Below are 9173 nucleotides of genomic sequence, written 5' to 3' on the forward strand. Positions count from 1 at the left end.
CGGTCTTCTCATTGTGTCTTGTATTTCCTGGACATTTTGGGTTAGGAGCTTTTTGTTTTTTGCATCTTCTCTGGCTGTTTTGTCTATGTTTGCAATGTTGTCTTCTGCCCCCGAGATTCTCTCCTCGATCTCTTGTAATCTGTTGGAAATGCTTGCTTCTGTGAGTCCTGATTTCTTTTTTTGGTGTTCTGACTCTAGGGTTATCTCTTTTAGCGCTTTCTTTATTGTATCAATTTCTGTTTTAATTTCCCTCTTCCATTCCTTTATTTCTTTGGTTCTGTTTTCGTCTCATTCTTTGAGTTCTTTGAGTGTTTTTCTTGTTTCTTCTTTAAAAGCTTCTGAATCTTTTTGCTTTTCCTCCCTTTCTTGATTAAGTAACTCTATCAGCGTCTTGAGGTATGATTTCAGGTCTATGTCTTCTTTCTCTGGAGTGTTTGGAATTCCGATGTTTGCTACTATTGGAGAGCTGGGTTCTGGTGTTGCTAGATTGTCTTGGTTTCCTTGGGATATACTCTTTCTCTTTCCTCTTGCCATTTTGTTGTCAGTGATATGTTCTTGCCTCTCCCTTGTATCTGGACTGTGTCCCTGGTACACTTTCCGTGTGCACTCCGCAGAGATCTCTCTACTCCCCGGCAGCCCAGGTTCCAGGTGGCAGCTGGGCCAGGCTCAGCTCTGCGTACTGAAGTTGCCTCCGGGTGGGAACAGACGTTCCTAAGATCTGTTCCTGGTCACAGATGCTCAGCCTCTCCGAGCCACCTTTCTGGCTGGCAGGTGGGCCAGGCTCTGCTCTGTGTCCTGAAGTTGTCTCAGGTTGGGAACAGAAATTCCTCAGATCTGTTACCGGTCACTGGATCGGGGAAGACAGGGCAGGTCAGGGCAGGGGGTGCACTTTCTGTGTGCACTCCGCAGAGATCCCTCTGCTCCCCCCGCAGCCTAGGTCTCCCACTCACCAGTTGCTCAGCCTGTTCGAGCCGCCTTTCCGGCTGGCTGTTGGGCCAGGCTCTGCTCTGTGTCCTGAAGTCGTTTCCGGGTGGGAACAGAAGTTCCTAAGATCTGTTCCAGGTCGCAGTTTCTCAGCCTGTACAAGCCGCCTTTCCAGCTGGCTGTTTGGCCAGGCTCTGCTCTGTGTCCTGAAGTCGTCTCCCTGTAGTTGTTTCTTAATTTAGTTTTTGTACTGAGAATTTATGTATATTTATGAATGGTTATCTCACTCCACATTTTTGAAATATTCTCAATTATTAAATTTCATTTTCTACATCTCTACTCCTCAAATATAAACTTGCATAGAAAAGTATTAAACAATTTTTTAAATTTTATTTTTATTGGTTATTTTGTTTACTTACATTTCAAATGTTATCCTTTTTTCAACTTTTCCTTTCACTAACATCTATCCCATGACCCCTCCTACTGGTTCTATGAGGGTGACCCCTATCCACACATCCTTGTCTAATCCATTACCCTAGCAATCCCCAATGCTGGAGCATCAAACCTCCAAAGCTTCCCCTCTCACTAATACTAGATGAGAAAATACTCTGCTACATATGCAACCCTGAGCCATGGGTCCCTCTATGTGTACTCTTTGGTTGGTGTGTTTGTCTATGGGAGCTCTGGTGGTTCTGATTTTTGATTTTTTCTTTGTCTTAGCTTTTATTTGTTTTTCAATTATTGGACATACTCTGTATTTACATTTCAAATGGTATACTCTCTTCCCCACTTCCCTCCCTCTTCCCCCCTCAACTAACTTCCTTGAAATTGCTCTCTCTCTCTCTCTCTCTCTCTCTCTCTCTCTCTCTCTCTCTCTTCTCTCTCTCTCTCTCTCTCTCTCTCTCTCTCTCTCTCTCTCTCTCTCTCCCAAACACACTCTCCACTTCAGTGCCTTGGATGGTTGATAATATTGTCACCTTCTTAAGGTTGCAAACCTTTCATCTCTCACAGTCTTTTTTCTAGCTCTTTCATTGGGGTTCCTGTGTTCGTTCATTTCAATATTTAGCTGCAAGCATCCTCATCTCTATCTATATGACTCTGGGACAGCCTCTGATGAGACATCCAAATCTGGTTCCTGCCAATAAGCAGTTCTTGGCATCAGCAATAATGCTTGGGTTTGGTGGCTGTGCATGGGGTGGTTCTTCAGGTGAGGTATTCTCTGTAGATCTTTTTATCAATCCTTGCTTCTCTATTTAAGCTTGTATTTCCTTCCCTGTTTTTTTTTTTCCCTTCTAAGGAAGACTGAGGCATCCACATTCTGGTTTCTTTTATTTTGACCTCATAAGTTCTGTAGACAGTTTCTTGGGTATTCTGAGATTTTTGGGATATTATTCACTTATAAGTGAGTACATACCATGAGTGCTCTTTTGTGACTGGGTTCTATCACTCAGGTTTATAGCTTTAATTTCCATCCATTTTTCCAGAAATTTTCTGAACTCATTGGTTTTAATACACGAGTAGCTCTCCACTGTGTGTATGTACCACAATTTCTGTATCCATTCCTCTGTTGAACGACATCTGTGTTCTTTCCAGCTTCTGGCTATTATAAGTAAGGCTGCTATGAACTTTGTTGAGCATGTGTCTTTGTTATATGTTGGAGTTACTTTTGGGGATATGCTAAGAAGGGTTATAGCTGGGTCCTCAAGTAGTACTATGTCCAGTTTTCTGAGGAAGAAGCAGACTGATTTTCAGAGTGGTTGTACCAGTTTACAAACTACCAACAGTGGAAGACTGTCCCTCTTTTCCCACTTCATCTTCAGCATGTGCTGTTACCTGAGTTTTTTATTTTAGCCATGATGATGGGTGCAAGGTAGAATCTTACAGTTGTTTTGATTTGCATTTCCCTTATGACTAGTGATGTTGAGCATGCCTTTAGGTGGTACCCAGCCATTCAATATTTCTCAGTTGAGAAGTTTCTATATAGCTCTGTAGAGCATTTTTAATAGGATTATTTGATTCTCTAGACTCTATGTTTCTGGGAGTTTTATATATATTGGATACTAACCCTCTCTCAGATGAAGTATTGGTAAAGATCTTTTTTCAATCTGTTGATTGCCATTTTGTCCTTTTGACAATGTCTTGGCCTTACAGAAACTTTGCGATTTGATGAGGTTCCCATTTTTAATTATTGATCTTAGAGTATAAGCCATTAGTGTTGTATTCAGGAAATTTTCCCCTGTGCCTATATGTTCTACGATATTCCCCACTTTCTGTTTTATTAATTTCAGTGCACCAGTTTTATGTGGAGGTTTGTGATCCACTAGGACCTGAGCTTTGTACAAGGAGATTAAAAAGGAACTTATTTGCATTCTTTGGCATGCTGTCACCATTATTTGAAGAGGGCATCCTTTTTACACTGAAAGTTTTTAGCTCCTTTGTCAAAGATCAAGTGACCACAGATATGTGGGTTCATTTCTGTGTCATCCATTTTATTCCATTGATCTACCTACCTGTCTCTGTACAAATACCAGTCAGTTTTCAAAATAATTGATCTGTATTACAGCTTGAGATCAGGGATGATGATTCTCCCATTCTTGATAATGGATTTTTTTCTATCATGGGATTTTTATTATTCCAGATAAATTTACAAATTGTTCTTTTTAACTCTATGAATAATTGAGTTGGAATCTCAATAGATTATGTAGAATTCAATTGAATCTCTAGATTTCCTTGGGCAAGATGACCATTTTTAAAATGTTGCCTCTTCCAATCCATGAACATGTGAGATCTTTTCATCTTCTGAGGTCCTCTTCTTCAGCGACTTGAAGTTCTTTTTGTACATATCCTTCAGTTGCATGGATAGGGTCACACCAAGGTATTTTATATTCTTTGTAACTATTGTCAACTATGTAGATTCTTCTTTCTCAGAATGTTTGTCCTTTGAGTAGAGGAATGCTACTGATTTGTTTCAGTTAATTTTATAACAAGCTACTTTTCTGAAAATGTTTGTCACCTGTAAAAGTACCCTAGTGAAACTTTTGTGTTCATTTAAGTACACTATCATATCATCTGCAAATAGTGATACTTTAAATTCTTCCTTTCTAATTTGTATCCTTTTGACCCCTTTTTGTTGTCTTATTGTTCTGGCTGTTACTTCCAGTACAATATTGAATAGGTAGGGAGAGAGTGACAGCCCTTTTTAGTCCCTAACTTTAGTATGATTTTTTCAAGTTTCTCAACATTTACTTCGATGTTATCTACTGGTTTGCTGTATATTGCTTTTACTATGTTTATGTATGAGCCTTCAATACCTGACCTTTCCAAGACTTTTAACATTAAGGGTTATTGTATTTTGTCAAAAGCTTTCTCAGTGTTTAGAGAGATCATGTGATATTTGAAAATTTTGTTTATATATTAGATGACATTTATGGATTTATGCATATTAAACTATCCTTCCATCCCTAAGCCTACTTGATCATGATGAATGATCATTTTGATGTGTTCTTGGATTCTGTTTGTAAGATTTCTATTGAGTATTTTTGCATCAATATTCATGAGAAAGATTGAAGGGTTTTTGTGTGGTTTAGGAATGAGCATAATTATGGCTTTGAAGAATGAGTGGGTAATATTCCCCCTATTTGTATATTGTGGAAGAGTTTAGACAGTATTGTTATTAGGTCTTCTATGAACATCTGAGAGAATTCACACTGAACCCATGAGATCCTGTGCTTTTTATGGTTGAGAGGTTTTTGATGACTGCTTCTATTTTTTAAGGGGCATGGGGCTGTTTAGATGGTTTATTTGATTCTGATTTAGCATTGGTACCTCATATCTGTGTAGAAAATTGTCCATTTCCTCTAGATTTTCTAGTTTTGTTGAGTATAGGCTATTGTAGTAGGATCTGATGATTTTCTAAATTTCCTCAATTTCTGTTTTTATGTCTCCCTTTCATTCCCGATTGTGTCAATTTGGATATATTCTCTATCCCCTCTGGTTATTGTGGATAAGGGTTTATCAATCTTGTTGAATTTTTTTTAAAGAATCAGCTCTTGGTTTTGCTGGTTCTTCTATAATTTTTTTTGTTCTATTTTGTTTATTTCAGCTCGCAGTTGAATTATTTCTTGCCTTATATTACTCTTGGTTGTATCTGCTTTTCATTGGTCTAGAGTTTTCAGTTTAGCTGTCAAGTTGTTAGTGTATGCTCTCTCCAGTTTCTGTTTGGAGGCACTCAAAACTGAGTTTTCTTCTTAGTACTGCTTTCATTGCATCCCATATGTTTGGCAATGTTGTGATTTCATTTTTGTTAAATTATAAATAGTCTTTTATTTTTTCTTTATTTCTTAATTGACCATGCAGTCATTGAGTAGAACATTGGTCTTAGGACTATTTTCTTGGAAAGTTTTTTTTTTTTTTTTTTTTTCTTTTTTTTCTCAACTTTTTACTCTAAGGTAATCCCTGTCTTTGTTGCTAAAATGAGTTTCCTGTATAAAGCAAAATGCTGGATCATATTTACTTATTCAGTCTGTGTCTTTTTATTGAAGAATTGAGTCTATTGATATGAATAGATATTAAGGAATAATGATTGTTAGAGGTAAAGTTATGTTTGTGTACTTTTCTTCTGTGATATTTGTTGCAATACAATTAGTTTCTTAATTTTCCTAGGGTGAAGTTTCCCTCTTTGTGACAGAGTTTTTCATCTATTATATTTTGTATGGCTGGATTTGTGGAAAGATATTTTGTAAATTTGTTTTTATTCTGAAGTATTTTGGTTTCTTTATTTATGGTGCTTTATAGTTTTGCTAGATATAATAACATTGGCTGTAACTTGTGTTCTCTTTGAGTTTGCATGATTTCAGTCCAGGATCTTCTAACTTTCATAATCACCAATTTAAATGTCTGGTGTAATCCTGATTGGTCTGTCTTTGTATGTTACCTGTCCTTTTTCTCTAAGTGCTTTAAGTATTCTTTCTTTGTTTTGAGCACATTTTGTTTTGATTATTATGTGTCAGAAAGAAATATATTTTCTGGTACAGTCTATTTGAGGTTCTGTAGGTTTCTTGTATGTTCATAGTAATCTCTTTTTTTATGTTATCTAAGTTTTCTTCTATACTTATGTGGAAGTTATTTTCTTGGCCTTTAACTTGGGAGTCTTCGCTCTCTTCCAAATTCATTATCCTTAGGTTTGGTCTTCTCATTGTGTGCTGGATTTCATGGATGTTTGGGGTTAGAATCTTTTTGATTTTTGCATTTTCTGACTGTTGTGCCACTGATTTCTAAAGTATCTTCAGATCCTCAGATTCTCTCCTCCATCTCTTGTATTCTGTTGGTGATGCAGACATCTATGACTCCTGATGTCTTTCCTAGCTTTTCCAACTTCAAGACTGTATCTTTTCTTGTTTTCTTCATTGTTTCTATTTCTGTTTTCAGTTTCTTCACCTGGCTGTTTGTGCTTTCCTTTAGCTCTTTAAGTAATTTTTTTTTGTGTTTCCACTTTAAGGGCTTCAACTTGTTTGGGTTTCTACTGGTTTTCCTGTACTCTTTTAAGTGTGTTTTTTATGTGCTCCTCAAAGATCTCCATCATCATCATGAAGTATGTTTTGAAGTCTAAATCTTGTTTTTGTTGGAGACTTGGGATATTCACTATTTCCAGTGGTGGGAAAACAGAGTTTTGATGTTGCCAGGTTGTCTTTGTTTCTGTTTCTTAAGATTCCTGCACTTGCCTCTTGCCATCTTGTTATAGGTGATACTAGGTGATCTTGCTGTCTTTTACTGGAGCTTTTCTCTCTTGTGGTCTTTGGTCCAGTGGTCTCCAGTAGGAGATATTTCCTGAGTGTTCATTTCTCTCGGTTGTCTGTAAATTCTGATGGCAGAGCTCAGTCCTGATGCAGCTGGGTTGGGTCTGTCCTTGGGCAAGAAGTGTGTACTTCCAGGCAGTTTTGCTGCTTGTGCTGGAGAGTCCTGGCCAACCTCTCTCATGGTAGACAGTTGATACAAAATGTTGACTCAATCTTCCACTTTGGATGGAGAGTGCTCCTTTAGCTCTTCTGAGCTCCCAGAGACTTGTGGGCTGGCAGGCTGCTGGTGCTGATGAAACTGGGATACTGTAGTTCTTTCTATGAAGTTGTAGATCCCTTCAGTGCCTTCAGTCCTTGCCCTAACTCCTTTATTGGGATCCATGTGCTCAGTGTGATGGTAGGCTGTGAGCATCAGCCTCTGTATCATTACAGCTCTAGTAGAGCCTTTCAGCGAAAAGGTATACCAGGTTCCTGCCAGAATCTGCTGTCACCTGAGTTTTTGAATTATCCTTTTTGACTGGTGTGAGGTGGAATCTCAGTATTGTTATCAATTGCATTTCCCTAATGACTAAGGATGTTGAAAATTTTTAAGTACTTTTAGGCCATTAGAAATTTATTAGCTAGGATGGCAACAGTTACAATCTTACATTATCTTTTGGTACCTAAACTATTACTTAATTACTTACTTTTCAATCACTTAATATTCTAATTATTAAATTTGCTGTGGTCTTTACACAAGAACAACCATGTTCTTGAGTTTATTTGCTGATTTGTGAATAAGAATTGATGTCCCATAGCAGCTCAGATATATGATCTGGCAGGCTTTGCGGTTTAGTACTTATTTCATTGAATTTTAAAACACTTATTTTCGTGAACAGATTGTTTCTCATTATTTTAGCAATTGCTTAATATCCCTGGGCCATAAATAACAGAATTGAGCAAATATGAATAGAAGTTCTTAAAGGGATTTTCTGATACCAGTGTATTTGGTAGAATATATCTGTAAGATGGAAGAACAAGTATATTTTCAATATGTAAATGTATCTTTACATTACAACAGATAAGAGAACTGATACTGACTTCATTTCTATTTGCTATCTGTTCTAATAAAAGCATGACAAATTCTAACTAATATGTAAGCAAAGGATTCCACCATTCTTATATTTTGAATACCTTATCAAACTGTACTTGTCAATTTTAATAAATTAGAAATTTAAGTATATTATTCTATTTTGAATTAAGATGAATTCACTTTGGAAAGGTAATATGTTTGATAAAAGAGATGCTATTTTACCCTGTATAGATCAGTACCAACTTTTACAATGTCACACCATCTATTATTTACTTGACTGTAAGAAGAAAGGGCATGCCTTATAGTTTGAGGATATGATAGGACAATTTAATCACTAAAATACTCAGGAGAATCTGTGTATAAATGTCTTAGTTAATTGCATCTTTCAGTAAACTGAATAATTGAAGTTTACTATTACAATGCCCTAGTAGACCTTGTAAAATAAATTTGTTGATGCAAATGCCATTAAATTTTATATTAGTAATTTTATTTACGATGCTCTTGGTTTTATTCAATAAAGATGAAGTAGGTGTCTTAAAGATAATTTATGATGTTCATTAGTATTTGTATGAGTTGATTAATTGATATCTGACTTGGCACTGAGTGTAATAAAAGTTTAAAATATTAATAATATCAATTTGATCTACTAGTAATAGATGACAATTACTATAAATTCTTTATATTACTGGTCTTTTGTACAATACCTATATTCTTAAGAAATAACTGAGAGCAAGAATTTTAGGTATTGTACAAATGCCCACTAATATGCCAAATGCTATAATGAAAATTTGCTAATATTATGGTAATAAGTAGTTCAAAGTTTTAGTTTTCAGGTTTTCTGGCTATTTGAACCTTAAATATTTAGTCTTCTCTAAATGAAAAATTAACATGGAGTTTGGAGAGAAATTTCTTCTCTGCATTTACTAAGAATTTCTTCTCAAAATCAACAATTTTAATGGCATTGCCTTATATTCTACACATGACCCTTTTTGTATTCATCAAGCAGTTTTCACCACATAAGAATCAATAAATTAAATTTTAACAATAAAAAAAAAAGAGTTTTGTTGACCTAATAAAAGAGTATAAGCAGCAAGAAATCTATAGAATACTCCTTAACCCAGAAGTCCCACTAAAGTTAAAATAGAAAAATAGTTGTAAGAAAACAAAGTACTTTTGACAATCACATTTAATAATGCCAATGACATATAATATATAAATAAAATAAGGAAAGGGGAAATTAAGAAAGACTGGTTTTAGTTGCAAGACCTACATCATTTCATAGTTTCCTGTCACATTTTTTTCATGATTTATCAGATAGTTTTTCTTTGACGTAGCTTATACAAAATTATCTAATACTAAATATGTAGAAAATTTAAGAGGTG

This window comes from Micromys minutus (genome assembly GCF_963924665.1).
Source record: "Micromys minutus genome assembly, chromosome: 17".
Lineage (NCBI taxonomy): Eukaryota > Metazoa > Chordata > Mammalia > Rodentia > Muridae > Micromys > Micromys minutus.